Genomic DNA, 18,883 nt, shown 5'->3' with positions numbered 1-18,883 from the left:
AACAAATGAATTACGCCAGGGATTCAAAACAAAGAAGAGGGTTAGAAAATACAAAAGATATCCAACAAAGAAATTTAAAGAGAAGGAACCAAAAAACTTGTTAGTTCATCATAAGCTTAAAACCGACCATGTAGGCGGTACAAAATAAAAAACATAAACTTAAAAATAAAGCTTAATTAAAACCGACCATATAGGCGGTATCAGAACATAAAATAAAAAATAAAATGAAAAATAAAACTTAATTAAAAACCATCCATATAGGAGGTAATCAAAACATACTTGTATTATACATAAGGAGAAAATATCTTACAATGGATAAGGGAAGAAAGCTTGAAGAAAGCTTGAAGGCTTGAAGAGGTTACATGATGAGAGAGAGAGAAGAGAGAAGGAAGAGAGAGAAAGAAGAGAGAAGGGAGAGCTTCAGCTTAGGAGAGAAAAATGAAACGTAAAAATGAACCTGCTTACAAATGAGGCCCGAGCCTCCTTAAATAGGCAAAAAAGGAATCTTGAATAGTATCCATGAACAGTAGACCCGTGCTTGAATAGTGAATAGTGAATAGTGAATAGTAAGAATCACTTTTATACCGAAATCCCTCGGAAAACCCTCTTTCTGCTGAGAAGACTTCTGGCAAGCTGCTTTATACTGTGTAGACACATGCTTGATGCTGGAAAGGCTTGTTGAAGAGAATAAACTTGCAGGCTGAGAATCATGAAGCTTTGTAATTTCTTATTGGTGGAAGTATACCTTCACAGTCGTCACCATTGTCTGGAAGGTAGCTTGTCGAATCGTCAGATTCTGCATAAGAATTTTCTTGGGAAAAGCTTGAGCTTCCTTCATCAAGGATTTTCTGAAACTCTTGAGGGGTCTTAGCTGCTGCGAGCATGGCTTGTAACTGCTGCTTTTTGAGGAGAAACTGAGACATATCATCACTGGCTGAGACTTGTGAGGGGTTCTTAAGGAAATACTGCTTGACTGCATCAGTAGATGCATCATTTTTCAATGCATCCCACCATTTAGTTTTAAAAGTCCTTCCCAGAGATGGAAAGGCTGCTGATTCGTCTGTAATAATAATATAGTCCCACTAGACTATCCAAGCCAGGCCAAAGTTGCTGAAAAAGAATAGTAAAGGGGGAAAAGCTGAAAGTTCTCTGGGAATATTAAAAGATCTTCTGAATAGCTCAAAGCCGTCCAGAATGGGCTTAGGAAGAATCTTAATAGTTGGACCATAATAAGTCCACCAACTGTGGAACCAAAATGGGAAAGAGGAAAGCTGATTCTTAGATGGAAAATAGAACATCCATGAATGATGGAAGTCCCTATTTTGGATCAGAAAAGCATTAAACCATGCTCTCTGATAATCCCAATAATTAAAAAATCTTGGCTTAGATGGTTCAGAAAATTCCCTTGAAAGATTAGGATTTCCGCCCCATTGCTTGACTGTAAGGATCTTATAGATATGGCAGGTGGAGAATGCCAAGCCCATATTGCTGAATTTATCAGCGTTATGCTTAATCTTAACAGAACCAGTTTCTATAAGGACTGCTTCATAAAAATCTCTTGTTTTTAAAATATCACCAGAGGGATAATGAAAATTTTCTTGAAATGCTTTTGCAGCAATCTCTCTGGGGTTTTCAGAGAAAAATTCTCTTTCAATAACTAAAAGAGATTGATTTAAATCATTTTGCCAATATCTTGATTTTGTTGAAAGAGGTGTGGGGTTGGCAGCCACCACAATTTGTTTGCTTGAAAAAGAAGAGCTTGTTGCTAATTCCTTTTGAGAGGGATTAGCCATAGTAACCTGCTTAAAGGTCTGAGACCCTGAGGTAGCTGGATATTGTGTTGCCTTAATAGGTTTAGAATGATCAGAAGGATCATAGTATAAGGTTAACATTTTGTTAGGCATATGGCTGGATTCATGCATAGGTTTAAAAGAATGAAGCTTTGCCAAAAGTTGTGCTTCTTCCTCTTCAACTTGTTGACTCCAAAGCATTTTATGGGTAGAAGGAGATTGGTTAGCTTGACTGGATTGGGGTTTTTGAGAGCTAGAAGCTTGGGTATTCTTTTTAGGGGCCATGATCTCATGAACCCTGCAAAATTCACGAGATAGCTGATTAGGGTTGAAATAATCTCCTTTAATAAAGTAACTTTGAAACTTAGATTTTAAAATAATATACCATTTAATTAAATTATATTTAATTTTTCCAAAATCTTTGAAAAGATTAAAAAATTCTTGATTCAAAATCCCAATTTGAAATTTTGAAATGCATAAAGGAATGCTTAAAATGTCATTATGCATGAACTGGTTGCCTATTATCTTACTTGGGACATCTAACCCAACAAGGTTAATTTCTTGGTTAAGAGGGGTGATGCATCCAATTGGATTAGCAAATTCAAAAAGAATTTCCTTATCAAAAAGCTTAGTTCTTATACCTTGGTTATCTACCCACAAGGGATAAATAGAGCTTAAGAAGGGTATTCCTAGAAGGGCTTTTTCTTTAAGGTTCTTAACAAGGATAAAGGTTTGCTTAATACAGATGTCATGGTTGCGGATATGAACATCTGTTAACTTATACTTAATGGCAAGTCTTTGGCCATTGGCTCCAAATAGAGACTCACTAGTCTCTTCGCATAAAGGAATAGGTACCAGACTTTCTTGAAGACAATTTTGAGCTGCTCCTGAATCAATCAAAGCAATAATATCAAAGACAAATTTATCTTTGACTACTATAGTAAGGGAGATTTCCCACCTCTGGAAGATAACCCTACTTACAGTATTCAAAAAAGTATTTGTCTCATTATCATTAACATGAGAAGATTCTGGAATATCTGTATGGATTTCTTGGTTGCCAATTCTATTGATTTGATCTTGGAGATCAGAAAGACCTAGACTTATGAATTGTCTTAATTCCTTAATTTCCTTTTTATGCTGCTTAACTTCTTCATGAAGTTCCTTAATGCTGACATCCTTGGGAGACTGCTGGTCGAACCTGTTTAAAATATCGTTAAGGTTATAAGGATTAACAGTCTTCTTGGCTTCTACCTTAACAACAGATTTCTTAAAAACTTCATAAAGGTTTTGCTTAGTTTTTTCATCTTCAACTTTTCTTAAAGTATCTAGGATGAATTCCTGATCTTGGCTTATGACATTTATGGTTTTAGGACGACAATTACAATTACCCTTAATACAAACATCTTGGTTACTAGAAGATTGGCTAGAAACATCGCCACTACTATCTAGTTGATTAATATCATCTTCATTATCTGAATCAGTCCTTGATTCAGAGTCTGAGTTCAACATTACTTTACAAAGCATATTTTTTAGGTCATCTGAGACACTTAAGTTGTTAATCTTTTGCTTAACTCTACAATCTTTTTTATAATGGCCAACTTTGCCACATTTAAAACAGATAATTGGCTTGACGTCTAAAGGAGTTTCTACCTTTTTCTGGGTATCTTTGTTGACCCTTCTTTGGACGTGTCTTGAATGCTTAGTATCATTCATCCTATAGTTATCATGGGTACCTCTCTTACTGTGGTAAAACTTATCTTTGCTAGGCTTCCTACTTGGCTTTTGCTTAGAGGGAGGCATAGTTTCTTTTTGGCTGAAACCAAACTGGCTACAGAATGATCCAAATTCATTCTTGTAGATTTTTTGTTCATTCTTCATTTGTTGCTTAAGCTTGAAGTCATTGCACAACTTAATCCCTTCACCTGTGACAATGCTTATAATCTCACCATAGGTTAGCTTATCATAAGGGATTTGACCGTTATACTGTTCCCTTATCTTGATCCTAATTCTCTCAGTGAAAAGCTTGGGTAAACCTGAGACGAATTTTTCTTTCCAAAAAGACTGGTTACAATCAGACCTTAGCATGACTTTGGTTAGGAAGACTTCCTTATACCACCTAAAATCATGAAGCTTGGGACACTTAAGGTTGGTTAAGAGATCTGCAGTTTTATCCTTAATTTTTGCAGGATCTCCAATGAAGTGCTTGGATATTGAGTAGATTAGAGTAGCCACTGCATCCTCAATATCTTGGCCATCTTCGTCCTTAACCACTTCATTACTCTCATTAATCCTATAGGCTTTAAGGATACTATTTCTATCATCAAAAGTGAGATAATTATCCCACCATCCCTTAAGCTGACCTGTAAACCCAGCAACAATGGTCTGAGCTACAGCATGATCTGGCAGTCTATTGTTTAATTTATAGGCTGTACTAACCATGGTCATTTCTTGAAGCTTAGTGAGTATGTTATACTCGGTCATACCGTCTATGTTCCATTCATAGATAGTACCACTGGTGTATGAAGCTTGAGTATACTGATTTCTTTCCTCAAACTGCATGTCAGGAAAAGTAGGCCTAGGATAGTAATTCCTAGTCTTAAAGGTTTCCAAGTTGTTAATAATTTGATTATGGGGTTCCTCAAACATCTTAATTAGTTCATCAGCTTCTTCTTCTGAACTAATATCACCTTTAACCATGTTGATTCTCTTATCAGGCTGATCAGTCAAAGGAGTAACAAGATTATCTTTAATCTTCTGATTAATCCTATCGACAAAAGCTTGGTTGACTTGGGGATTTTCTTGGAAATCCTTAGAGAATTCATATGGCTTATTTTCATTATTACTACTGGTAACCTTTATACGCTTAAAGGGATAATCTGGATATTCCTCTTGTTTGAAGAGTTCAAACCAGATCCAAAACTTAATATTTTTCTTTTCTTGTCTTAAGTAGGCATAGAATTCTTCTTGGTAAATGGTTCTAATGACCTTAGGGACAGTGCTAAAGAACCAATCATTTCTTTGCTTATTGACTTCAGAATAGAAGTCCTTTCTTAAGAGATCCTTGTTGATCTCAAAGTCCTCATCACTTAGGCTTATTGTGTTAATCATCTGAGAATAGGTAGGAGACATAACAGGGGACTCATCCTGTTGGGATTCCTGAGTAGACTCATTTTCTTCACTGTAAAATGGTCTAGCCACATTGGTGTAACTTCTGACACCTGTTAGCTTAACGTTCTTAGGATTTCCTGAGCTGGATCCTTCTTCTTCCCTAGTGGTTCTAACTGGGATGGAAGAGCTTGAAGCTCTAGAGGGTTCATAAACAGAAACTCTAGGGCTGCTGGAATGTCTGAAAGATTTGGAGAAGACCAGTTCTCCTCCTCCATCTGGATATTGAACTATTTGTTCAATACTTTCAGAACGCTGTGCTATAGCTGGAACAGCATTAGCAAAATGCCAATTTTCAGGGAAATCAACATCTTTCCACAAGATCTTCTTGGGGATGATGAAATCCGACTTATCTAGCATATCAGAGTGAAAATAGGTGGTCTCACCTTTAGGACTGGTGCAAAGAGCCCCAGATCCAACGCTTGTGTTCATGCTCTTATAGGCAAACCTGGTTATGATAGAAACAGGACTGTTTCCTGGTTTGATCTTAAAGCCATGAGTCTTAATATGCAGGACAACTGAATCTAAGATGTCTGCATCTCTTAATCTAACTGTGAAGTTAGGATAACACTGGAAATAAACTGGGCCATCATTCAGTCTAGCTTGGACTGCGCCTATAATAGAATCTCGATATTCGAGATGCCTATTATCCCTTAAACACATGACAATAGCGGTGTTTAAACCTAATCTTGTCAAAGGCTTAGCTGCTACTTGAATCATACCAAAGTGTATGAAATTATAGCCATCTTTCTTATGCTTTTCAACGGATCTGTTATCTAGAAGTCTTATGACTTGGTCGTCTTGTTCTAAACTGACTGTCATTTCAGAGGTCTTAATGGTATAATCTGTGAAGAACTTAAAGGTTCCTTTCTTATAAATTTCTTGATTAGACACCTTGGGTAATTTCCAATCATCTAAATCATTTTGGATCTTAGGATAATTGATCTCTTCACTGTTTACAACAGTATCTTGAGAATCACTGGATCTCCTAGACATGGTTCGGAAAATTGAACTCATTTTAGGGTTTTTGATCTAGAGCCTAATAGCAGATTGACAAACCTTATGAGACGTCACCCCAACCCTCTTACAGCTTAACAAACACCTATCCACGGCTAACAACGGCTCAACCGGCAGGGCTCGCGCTCCCAGGCACACTGCTACCTATCCTAGGATAGTCCAAGAACACCCAAAACAAGGACCCAGTTCTGAAAGTATTGAACAAATAGTTCAATATCCAGATGGAGGAGGAGAACTGGTCTTCTCCAAATCTTTCAGACATTCCAGCAGCCCTAGAGTTTCTGTTTATGAACCCTCTAGAGCTTCAAGCTCTTCCATCCCAGTTAGAACCACTAGGGAAGAAGAAGGATCCAGCTCAGGAAATCCTAAGAACGTTAAGCTAACAGGTGTCAGAAGTTACACCAATGTGGCTAGACCATTTTACAGTGAAGAAAATGAGTCTACTCAGGAATCCCAACAGGATGAGTCCCCTGTTATGTCTCCTACCTATTCTCAGATGATTAACACAATAAGCCTAAGTGATGAGGACTTTGAGATCAACAAGGATCTCTTAAGAAAGGACTTCTATTCTGAAGTCAATAAGCAAAGAAATGATTGGTTCTTTAGCACTGTCCCTAAGGTCATTAGAACCATTTACCAAGAAGAATTTTATGCCTACTTAAGACAAGAAAAGAAAAATATTAAGTTTTGGATCTGGTTTGAACTCTTCAAACAAGAGGAATATCCAAATTATTCCTTTAAGCGTATAAAGGTTACCAGTAGTAATAATGAAAATAAGCCATATGAATTCTCTAAGGATTTCCAAGAAAATCCCCAAGTCAACCAAGCTTTTGTCGATAGGATTAATCAAAAGATTAAAGATAATCTTGTTACTCCTTTGACTGATCAGCCTGATAAGAGAATCAACATGGTTAAAGGTGATATTAGTTCAGAAGAAGAAGCTGATGAACTAATTAAGATGTTTGAGGAACCCCATAATCAAATTATTAACAACTTGGAAACCTTTAAGACTAGGAATTACTATCCTAGGCCTACTTTTCCTGACATGCAGTTTGAGGAAAGAAATCAGTATACTCAAGCCTCATACACCAGTGGTACTATCTATGAATGGAACATAGACGGTATGACCGAGTATAACATACTCACTAAGCTTCAAGAGATGACCATGGTTAGTACAGCCTATAAATTAAACAATAGACTGCCAGATCATGCTGTAGCTCAGACCATTGTTGCTGGGTTTACAGGTCAGCTTAAGGGATGGTGGGATAATTATCTCACTTTTGATGATAGAAATAGTATCCTTAAAGCCTATAGGATCAATGAGAGTAATGAAGTTGTTAAGGACGAAGATGGCCAAGATATTGAGGATGCAGTGGCTACTCTAATCTACTCAATATCCAAGCACTTCATTGGAGATCCTGCAAAAATTAAGGATAAAACTGCAGATCTCTTAACCAACCTTAAGTGTCCCAAGCTTCATGATTTTAGGTGGTATAGGGAAGTCTTCCTAACCAAAGTCATGCTAAGGTCAGATTGTAACCAGTCTTTTTGGAAAGAAAAATTCATCTCAGGATTACCCAAGCTTTTCTCTGAGAGAATTAGGATCAAGATAAGGGAACAGTATAACGGTCAAATCCCTTATGATAAGCTAACCTATGGTGAGATTATAAGCATTGTCACAGCTGAAGGAATTAAGTTGTGCAATGACTTTAAGCTTAAGCAACAAATGAAGAATGAACAAAAAATCTACAAGAATGAATTTGGATCATTCTGTAGCCAGTTTGGTTTCAACCAAAAAGAAACTATGCCTCCCTCTAAGCAAAAGCCTAGCAGGAAGCCTAGCAAAGATAAGTTTTACCACAGTAAGAGAGGTACCCATGATAACTATAGGATGAATGATACTAAGCATTCAAGGCACGTCCAAAGAAGGGTTAACAAAGATACCCAGAAAAAGGTAGAAACTCCTTTAGACGTCAAGCCAATTAAGTGTTTTAAATGTGGCAAAGTTGGCCATTTTAAGAAAGATTGTAGAGTTAAGCAAAAGATTAATAACTTAAGTGTCTCAGATGACCTAAAAAATATGCTTTGTAAAGTTATGTTAAACTCAGACTCTGAATCAAGGACTGATTCAGATAATGAAGATGATATTAACCGACTAGATAGCAGTGGCGATGTTTCTAGCCAATCTTCTAGTGACCAAGATGTTTGTATTAAGGGTAATTGTAATTGTCATCCTAAAACCATAAATGTCATAAGCCAAGATCAGGAATTCATCTTAGATACTTTAAGAAAAGTTGAAGATGAAAAAACTAAGCAAAATCTTTATGAAGTCTTTAAGAAATCTGTTGTTAAGGTAGAAGCCAAGAAAACTGTTAATCCTTATAACCTTAACGATATTTTAAACAGGTTCGACCAGCAGTCTCCCAAGGATGTCAGCATTAAGGAACTTCATGAAGAAGTTAAGCAGCATAAAAAGGAAATTAAGGAATTAAGACAATTCATAAGTCTAGGTCTCTCTGATCTCCAAGATCAAATCAATAGAATTGGCAACCAAGAAATCCATACGGATATTCCAGAATCTTCTCATGTTAATGATAATGAGACAAATACTTTTTTGAATACTGTAAGTAGGGTTATCTTCCAGAGGTGGGAAATCTCCCTTACTATAGTAGTCAAAGATAAATTTGTCTTTGATATTATTGCTTTGATTGATTCAGGAGCAGCTCAAAATTGTCTTCAAGAAAGTCTGGTACCTATTCCTTTATGCGAAGAGACTAGTGTGTCTCTATCTGGTGCAAATGGCGAAAGACTTGCCATTAAGTATAAGTTAACAGATGTTCATATCCGTAACCATGACATCTGTATTAAGCAAACCTTTATCCTTGTTAAAAACCTTAAGGAAAAAGCCCTTCTAGGAATACCCTTCTTAAGCTCTATTTATCCCTTGTGGGTAGATAACCAAGGTATAAGAACTAAGCTTTTTGATAAGGAAATTCTTTTTGAATTTGCTAATCCAACTGTAGGCATCACTCCTTGTGATCAAAAAATTAATCTTGTAAGGATTAATGATCCACCTAAGATCTTAGGTACCCAATTCATTCATAATCTCATTTTAAGCATTCCTTTATGCATTTCAACATTTCAAACTAATATTTTGAATCAAGGAATTTTAAAAGTTGTTTTCACATCTGAGAAAACTATTAAGTATATAGCTTTCAAGTATAATTTAACTAATTGGATTATTTTAAAACCTAGTTTTCAAATTAAGTTTATTAAAGGAGAAAGTTTCATTCCTAATCACTCAATTCATGGAACTTGCAGGATTCACAAAAACATGGCCCCCAAGAAAGACAAACAAACTCTTAGGTCCATTAATTCTAAGGATTCCCATTCAGCTCTCTCTGAGAATTTCACGCCTTTTTATGACCATTTTGAAATAACAGATTCTTCCAGCCACTTCAATCATCACATTACTTCACCATCCACCAGTATGGATATAGACTCAAGCTCGGAATCTCTACCTTTTGTGGAAGATTCCTTACCCACAAATTCATCTTTTGATAATGCTAACACTTTGTCTGATTATGTCAATTGCATCTTTGAATGGCAGGGAAAGTATGAGACTCTTGAAAGAAAACTTGAGTCAGTTGACTTTCATAAGCTCAGGTTAAACGCTCAAGCCTCATTTTCCCCACTGGAAAATGGTGAGAAAAACCCATTCACCCCACTGGTGAATGAAAAATTAAGTAAGGATGAGCAGGAGTGCATTATCTTTAGAATGTTTCACCAAAGGAATGAGATCCTGTCCACTCTTAAGCCAGATGTTTATCATCTAATTTGTGAAAAAGCCAGGTCCAGTGCTGAAGAAAAACAAGTTTTCATTTCAGCATATCTTCAGGATCTGCATGTCCATCTCTCAGCTATTCCTGGTCTCAGTGTCCCAGGACTAAATTTAATTAAGGAAATGGAACTTGATGATTCAAAGATTTGCAGGAATACTAGCGAGCCGCTTCTGCATCAGCATGATAACAAGCAATTGTGCAACTGCAATAGAAATTTCACCATCAGCAGAGTCTGCATAGATCTTCAGCATTATCAGCCTATTAACCTCGATTTCAAAGGAGAAGTTATAACCCTAACTCCTGAAACTCTTCTTGAGTACGGGTTAGTATACCAGCTTATTTGTTCAGATCCTAGTCAAGTGAGCAATTTTGGCAGAAAGATTAACTTAAGCTTAACCCAAGGCTTTAAGTTAAAAAAGAAATTTGCAGAAGCCATTTTCTTCAGCAAAGCTCCTGAATGGACTTCTAATGGCAATGTTCTTCCAGCCCAGCATTATATTAATCTTCATTTTAAAAATAGAAGACCTACACTTTTGTCCACTCCCTTATTGCAAAATGAGATTTGCGCCGAACCTATTATTAAACAAATTAAGCATTGGAGAGCTAGAGTTATCAGTAGAGACTTTGAAGCCTACCCTAAAAACATGAGGCATCTCATTGCTGCGGATTCCCGTCATCAGATATTCTGCAGCAAAAAGATTGATACTATATCATTCAAATCTACTATTCAAAATACTCAGCTCTTAATGGATTATCGTTCAGATTATATTCCCCCATGATCAGCATGCTCTTCTCAGTCTACAAGTCTACAGCAAGCCTTTTCAGCATAAGTATCTACGGTTCAGCTTCCAAGCTGCCTGTCTTCTGTCTTCTCAGCCGAAAGCAAGCTTCCGGGTCAAAAGTCAATATTACAACAGTTCCCTTTACTGTTCACTATTCACTATTCAAGCACGGGTCTACTGTTCATGGTTACTGTTCAAGATTCCTTTTTTGCCTATTTAAGGAGGCTCGGGCCTCATTTGTAAGCAGGTTCATTTTTACGTTTCATTTTTCTCTCCTAAGCTGAAGCTCTCCCTTCTCTCTTCTTTCTCTCTCTTCCTTCTCTCTTCTCTCTCTCTCTCATCATGTAACCTCTTCAAGCCTTCAAGCTTTCTTCAAGCTTTCTTCCCTTATCCATTGTAAGATATTTTCTCCTTATGTATAATACAAGTATGTTTTGATTACCTCCTATATGGATGGTTTTTAATTAAGTTTTATTTTTCATTTTATTTTTTATTTTATGTTCTGATACCGCCTATATGGTCGGTTTTAATTAAGCTTTATTTTTAAGTTTATGTTTTTTATTTTGTACCGCCTACATGGTCGGTTTTAAGCTTATGATGAACTAACAAGTTTTTTGGTTCCTTCTCTTTAAATTTCTTTGTTGGATATCTTTTGTATTTTCTAACCCTCTTCTTTGTTTTGAATCCCTGGCGTAATTCATTTGTTCATTTGCATATGACCTTGTCCTGGGTGTCTATGGTATATATATATATATATATATATATATATAAAAGTAATAATTTTCTCATAACTTCTAATTATAAAATTTTTTATTACAATCAAATGGAATATTTGCATAACTTTAGATTTTGAAATATTTTTTTATATTGCTTTTAGTTGTATAATTGTAAAAAATTGTTATGTACAACTTTCAACCTTAGATATACAAAATATTAATGTTTTTTATTATAAAAATATGTAAATGATATCTATTATTCATTTTCATAGCTTTCGCTCCATAAATTATTTTACATGATTTTATTGCAACAAAATGTAAAAATAAAAATTGCCTAACTTCAAACTATAACATATTTTTTCACATAAATTTTGGTCATAAGAATTTCAAAAAATTGTATAATAAGTCATATAAGTTTCAAATATATATATATATATATATATATATATATATATATATATATATATATATATCTAATAGATAAGACAAATTTAATTGACAATAAAGGAAATCCCTTAGATAACGTTTTAGATTTTTTTTAAATAAAAATAAAATTATAAAATCTTATCTAATAATAGATCTTAATATTATACCGATTTAAATTCATTATATTCATAATATAGATGATAATAAATAAAATAAATCATTTACCATTGAAAATAAATAAATAATCTTAACTAGGTAGCATGATTGAAAATAAAATCATTATAAAATTTAACCAATAATGAAAATATCAATTTTGACGAATATATCGATAACTCCATTTTATAGATATATCGAGAAATATTTTGACACAAAATATAGTTGAGACAAAATTTTGGAGAAATTTTTTTAAAAATGATATAAAAAGTAGTAATCAACATTTTTAAATTGTTTTATTGATATATTCAACAATAATATCACGTATATGAGTAAAAAATATGAATTTTCTAAGTATACATTAATTATTAAACTACATTAAATATTATTCGACAATAATATTATAACATATGGCAATAATATTTCCAACTTGAAGATATATTTAATATTAAAATTATAATATATTTAATTCAAATATATTCAATGATATAAAATAAATGATGATATACTTATTGCATCTCGATTTATAATTTTTTTATTTATTTTTAATAACCAATTAAATGAAATTTAAAAATAAATTAATTAAAAATAATTTATTTTTTCCATAGATATTTATATCTATATTTATTAAAATAAAATTATAAAAATAATAATATATAAATCCTAGTGTTAGACTCTTTCTTAGAATTTTTTTTTTTATCTTTTTAGTTTATTTCTTAGAATTTTATTTTTTTCTCTTTTCATTTTTTCTTCTAATTATTTTATTTTAAGACAGTTCTTTTTTTTCCCCCAATTTTTTTTATTTTATTTTTAACTTAAAAGTATAAAACATAAAAATAGAAAAAATAAAAACAAATGAGGTGGGGTGGGTTAAAGAAGGAAAGAAACAAGGGGCAATGCGAAACATGATGCGTGTGACCATGGGTTTGACTGATGATGGTTGTTAATAGGGAGGTATGGAGGGGTAATTTCGAAAATACAAATATAAATAGTATATAGTGCATGAAATACATAATATTTTTCTCATTACCAGACAAATTTCATATTTCAGTTATATGGGTTTCCAAAACCATATACTGCCCATATAACAACCTCTAAATACAATTCTCCCTTGTATTTTGGGGCTTCCAGAGAATTATTGTTTATTTGAACCATTTATTCACCAAGTCAAAAAGTAATGAATGGGGGTGGTCACTTCACAAGGAAAAATTGCTTATTGACCAACATAGGGGACCCTTTTCTTGACATTTTCCCGTGTACATTGTTTTTATGGGGCTTGCCGAGAATTATTGTTTATTTTAAGTTATATTTTATATGAGTTTCATTTTTAATAAAAGAGTTTTTATGACATCATTATTTTCTTATCATATTCACATCAACATATCATAAATTTATTTTCAATATAAATATAAGTAAGATGATACATTATTTAGTTTATTGGGTGGAAAGTTGAAGATACTAATACCTCGTAGGAAAGATTGAAAAAATAAATAAGTGCATATGTCATCAAATAAAACACTGAAGCGAAATTTAAAAAAATAGTAATTTAAAAAAAATATGTTTTTTAAATATGACAATTCAAAAAAAATATTTTTAAATATAGGATAGTTTGGAATAATCTAATTAAAAATTGCATTTTAAAAAGATAAGTTTAGATGAATTTTAAAGTTATTTTTTGAAAAGCAAACCTAAAGTTGTCTTTTTAAAAGACGACTTCCAATTGATGTCTTAAAAAATGTTGTAGATTTGGAAATAGTTTCGAATCTATCAGATTTTAATACATATTTTTAAAAAAAGTATTTTTTTTTTTCCAAAATCCAATGGACAATCAGTATTCTACCATTGTTGTGAGGAAGATGCATGAAAATGTTTGAGTCTTTTCTTTATTAAAAAAAAAAAAAGTGAGAGTTAGGTTGACTTTTTGTCATCTTGAAAAATTCTAAGAAGGAACGATACTTTGTTGATTGACATAAGTGACCTCTTTCTTGCATTTTTTCCTTGTACATTGTTTTATGGGGCTATGTGAGATTATTATTTATTTTGAGTTATGTCTTAGATGATTTTTATCTTTAATAATTAGAAATTTTTTCATGGTATTATAATTTTCTTGTAAATGTTATACAAATTTTTACTCGTATTATATCATAAATTGTTTTGAAAATAAATAGAAATAAAATTACAATTTTCTTAGTTTCTTATATGGTAAAATAAAGACACTAATACCATAATTCTTATAACACAAGTGTTTCCAAGAGTTAAATAAAATTATTACTTATTCTATAGAATAAATGTTTAAAACTCATGAGAAGGACCATTAGCATCTTAAAGTCAACAAGTCAACACATTAAAGATCATTCAAACTTTTTTGTGTTTTCACAATTGGCATATTGTCCTTTGATATCAATTCCTTTTCATTTGTGGTTGGCTTTAGTACCAACAAATCGACACTCATTTTTCTTTTACTTCTATTTTTTTTAGGAGTCAAGGTCTTTCCATGATTGTTCTCTACTTTTTGCTTTTCATTTTCTCATTTTCCCACTCAATAACGATGTCTTTGATGAAAAGTTGATTGGGTTTCTAAGAAATCTTCTCATATATATATTCTTAAAATTCAAAACAAAATATAGGAAGTAATTTCTTATTGATGTTTACCATTTACATAGTCCCTCTTTTTATTGTCAAATTATTCAAAAACTAAGGTCACAAGAGAAAATTTATATAAATAGGTTCTTAAAAAATTATATAAAACAATTATTAATGAAAAAAATTCTTTTCCTTTTTTTAAATACTTATTTTTTAATACCAAGATCAAAACTAAAAGAGCATCTAGACATGCCTCCTTTACTAATATTAGGAAATTCAAAATCTCTCTACTTGATATATTGAGGCCTCTAGAAAAATTGTGCAAGAACATTTAGCTAACTACTTGGTGAAGGATTTATATGATTAGTAATTCAAGGAGTGGAAAAAATGAGTACCACAACTTAAATTCAAGGTAATAGGTAGAATGTAACTAATAAACTTATATATTATATTATACCCAATAAAAGGTATAGAAAACTTTAATCTTGACACAAGAAGAAACATGAAATTTCCACAAAATTTTCAAGAAATTTAGGTCAAAGGGATAAGGAAACATGGAATTTCTATAAAATTTTCATGAAATTTCATTCAAAAAATGGTAATGCTAAGAAATTAACAAAGTTTAAATCCTCAAATGTACCTTTACATTGAAGGACTCGTATTGGTGGACAATATTATCCTTCTTCTTAATTATTTCTTTTTTACTTTTATATTTTCATCAATTCTATGTGACTAGGTAGAGGATCTCACAAAGTTTGTTGAAAGAAGATAAAGACTTTTTTAGTCTTCTCAGGTCACCTATAGGGTCTAAGCAACAATGCATACAATAATTGACGAAAGTGGAAGATTCAAAAGAGTTTTATAGAGAGAGAAATCATACTCTTTTTATATTTATATAATATGGAGAGAGAAATCAAGCTTTACTTAGTAGTAATATTTTTTTTTTATCTCTTACAAAAAAATCAAGGATATCCTACAAAACTACAATATAGTTTTACATTTTTTTATTACTTTTAATCATGTAGAGTTATATGCACAAATAGTCAAGAATGACAATTAGTTATTTTTTTAAAAATTTTTTAAAAGAAACTATATTACTATTTATTGCAAGCTACTTTATAAAGATTGATATTAGTGGATGAGGAATAAACTAGTCATCCTATCATCTTCAAAATTGTATCTTAGATAATTAAAGTAGTGCCACAAATTATTAAATGAAAACGTTTTTTATTTTTTTATTTTTTATTGAAATAAAATAAGGAAAGCATTTTTATTTCAATTTCTTCTAATCCTATGAAATGGTTAATATATGTGGTTCATCACTTTAGATAACATGTATTTAAAGTGAATATATATATTTTTAAAGAAAAAGATAAGTCTTACTCTCCCCTTATCTTTTTATCTAGTCAATATGATTAAACTTCTTTTTTTTTTTTTTAATTGCAAGTTGTTTTCTTTCATTAGATAAAGTGGTATGTCTCATATGATCTTGTAAGACCAAAGACCTTTGTGGTTTTCCTCCACCAAAAACTACAAGTAGTCATATGTTTTAGATAACATATATTTAAAGTGAATAATTTTTTTTTTTAGAAAAGAAAAAAAGATAAGTCTTACCCTTTCCTTATCTTTTTTCTAATCAATTTGATTAAACACTTTCTTTTTTCCTTTTTCTTTTTCCATCGTAAATTGTTTGATTTCATTAGATAAAGTGGTGTCCCACATGGTTTTGCAAGGCCAGAGACCTTTTTGTTTTTTCCCTTACCAAACACCATGAGTAGTCATGTGTTTTAGACAACATGTATTTAAAGTAAATAATTTTTTTTTGTTATTTTAAAAAAAAAAAAAATTTAAGTCTCACTCTTCTCCTCTTTTTTTTAATCAATTTTATTAAACATTTTTTTTCTTTTTTCTTTTTTCAATGCAAGTTGGTTTCTTAATTTCATTAGATGAAGTGGTGTGTCCACACAATTTTGTAAAACCAATGACTTTTTTGGTTTTCTTTTACCAAACATCATAAATAGTCATGTGATTTAAATAACACGTATTTAAAGTGAATAATTTTTTTTTTTAAAAAAAGGAAAAAGAAAAAAGATAAGTCATAGTCTTTCCTTGTCTTTTTTTCTAATCAATTTGATTAAACATTTTTTTTTCTTTTTTCTTTTTCATTGCAAGTTGTTTTCTTTCATTAGATGAAGTGGTGTGTCCCACACTGTTTTGTAAGACCAAAGGCCTTTCTAGTTTTTTTTTTTTTTTTTACCAAACACTATAAGTAGTCATGTGCTTTAGACAACATGTATTTAAAGTAACTGAATTTTTCCTTTTTTTTTTTAGAAAAAAAAGAAAATAAATCTTACTTTTCCCTTGTCTTAAACACTTTTTTTTTTTCTTTTTTTATTGCAAGTTGGTTTCTTTCATTAAATGAAGTGGTATGTCCCATACGGTTTTGTAAGACCAAAGACCTTTTTGGTTTTTCCTTTACCAAACACCATAAGTAGCCATGAATTTTCGTCACTTTTTATTTCGAAGATTTAATTCAAAATATGTTAAGAAACCAAAAGCTTATACATAATATGTTTTTTTTAGTCTTTTTCTTTGATATTGGTATCTTTCTTTCTTTTGATATTTACATTTATTCTTGATTTTTGTGTATCTCTTGGCTTAGGTTGATCCCAAATTTTTTTATAGGCCATAGATTGGGCTATTCTTTTTGGGTGTTCTCTTAGCCCATATATTATGCTTTTTGGGTGTTCTCTAAGCCCATATATTAGGGTATTCTTTTTGGGTGTTTTCTAAGCCCAAATATAAGGAGCATCTAGGGTTTCTTTTATGTATGTTAAAATTTTGAAAGTAAAAGATCCTAGAAGAGAGAAAGAATAGAGAAAATTGGAGTTTTTTAAGGTGAATATGAAGGTCCTTCCATCAACCTTTTAGGAAAACTACCATGGTATCATCTTCCATTCTCTACTTGTTTTTGTGTTGATGGATTATACCTTAAGTATTGATATATGTTTCCACTAGTTATCAGGGTGAAGAAACTAGCAAAGATATGTATTCCCTTTTTGATTGAAAGGGAAGAAATTTTCTCCGTGGTTTTTTACCTCATTCAAGAGAGTTTTTTAACGTTATATTTAGTGTCATTTGACTTACGAGATCTTTAATGATAAATAAACTACTTAAAAATCACTTATGTCATTTAGGAAGATAGATTTAGCCAATCACTTATAACAAAATACAATTAGTAATTTATAAATTTTTATAACTTTTGTATTTGATTCTTATCCTTTTTTTTTTATAAAATAATGATTTTTATTATTACAATCCTTTTTATTATAAAATTTTACTTCTTTTAAAATAAAACACTTCTTTAAGTTAAAATATTTTATTATTAATTTATTAACATAATGAATAAAATTCTAAAAAATTGATGTAAAATTTTTTTAATACTTTAAAATACTTATTTTTAAGCTAAGAGTCTAAAAGCTTCACTATTTTCTATAGAAGTTATTACTATCTTCCTTTATAAAAACAAAAAATAAGAAACATATCTGAACGACACTAAGTTTTGTTTTAATTATTCATCTTTTAATAATAGAAACATGAAGGAGCATTAGAAGAAAATAATTTTTGTAGAGAAAATAGTCATATAAAACAAAATTCAATTCCCATATTTTGAAATGATATTATACAAAAATTTCTATCTTAAAAGGTAGAATCATAACAACTAAGGAGAAAATATCCTTGTGCACATCACCATATGGAGAAAATTAATATCCTTGTATAAAAGTTCATGCTTCTCTTAATGAGTTGAGACAACACTATATGTCTTTGAAAACTCATACTTGTATATATGTAGCCTTTATTTCTCTTTAGAGATGCATTATAATATTGACTTCATCTCAATCATCTCTAAAGACTTCCACCTAGGTAGACCATAAAAAAAGAAGGTTTCAATAAGGATAGCACAATGGCCATGTTACAAAGTTCCTAATAGAAGTATATAACTAACATGAGAATCACACACAAGCAACACATGATTCTCAGATATTTGAATAACAATATCTGTATTCAAATATTAATTCTTGGTCCGAAAGAGAAAAGTTCAAGTATTTCTTTTAAATTGCTAACCCAGCATTCCAGATCCTACAGATATTTGAGTACCATGTAGGTCTCATGTCTGTATAAAAATGTCCATGGCCCATAAATATCGTACCTGAATTTCTGACTTGAAGCATTTGAACGGAGAAAAGCCGAGTAGATATGATGGACTTAACAAACCTAGTATACTCAATGGAAGCTATGAAATTGAGAGAATGGTCTTGCAGTGACACTAGTCAAGGATTCTCAGCTTATGAAATTGATTAATCCCAAACGGTATGTTACTAAATGGGTTTCCCCTAAGCCATTATTAT

The 18,883-nt window shown here is 31.7% G+C and overlaps 1 protein-coding gene and 1 pseudogene across 4 annotated transcripts in view; both read right to left on the bottom strand.

Annotated features, from left to right (window-relative positions):
* Nucleotides 1–18,883, bottom strand: part of LOC104878102 (disease resistance protein RPV1) — a 205,254-nt gene that overhangs the window by 127,837 nt on the left and 58,534 nt on the right. The window lies entirely within an intron of this gene.
* The window catches only part of LOC132254020 (pentatricopeptide repeat-containing protein At1g71420-like), a 75,765-nt pseudogene that overhangs the window by 55,982 nt on the left and 900 nt on the right, over nt 1–18,883 (bottom strand).

Source organism: Vitis vinifera, chromosome 7, assembly GCF_030704535.1.
Source record: "Vitis vinifera cultivar Pinot Noir 40024 chromosome 7, ASM3070453v1".
Classification (NCBI taxonomy): domain Eukaryota; kingdom Viridiplantae; phylum Streptophyta; class Magnoliopsida; order Vitales; family Vitaceae; genus Vitis; species Vitis vinifera.
The sequence above is the reverse complement of the archived record's forward strand: the minus strand, read 5'-3'. Positions and strand labels throughout refer to the sequence as shown.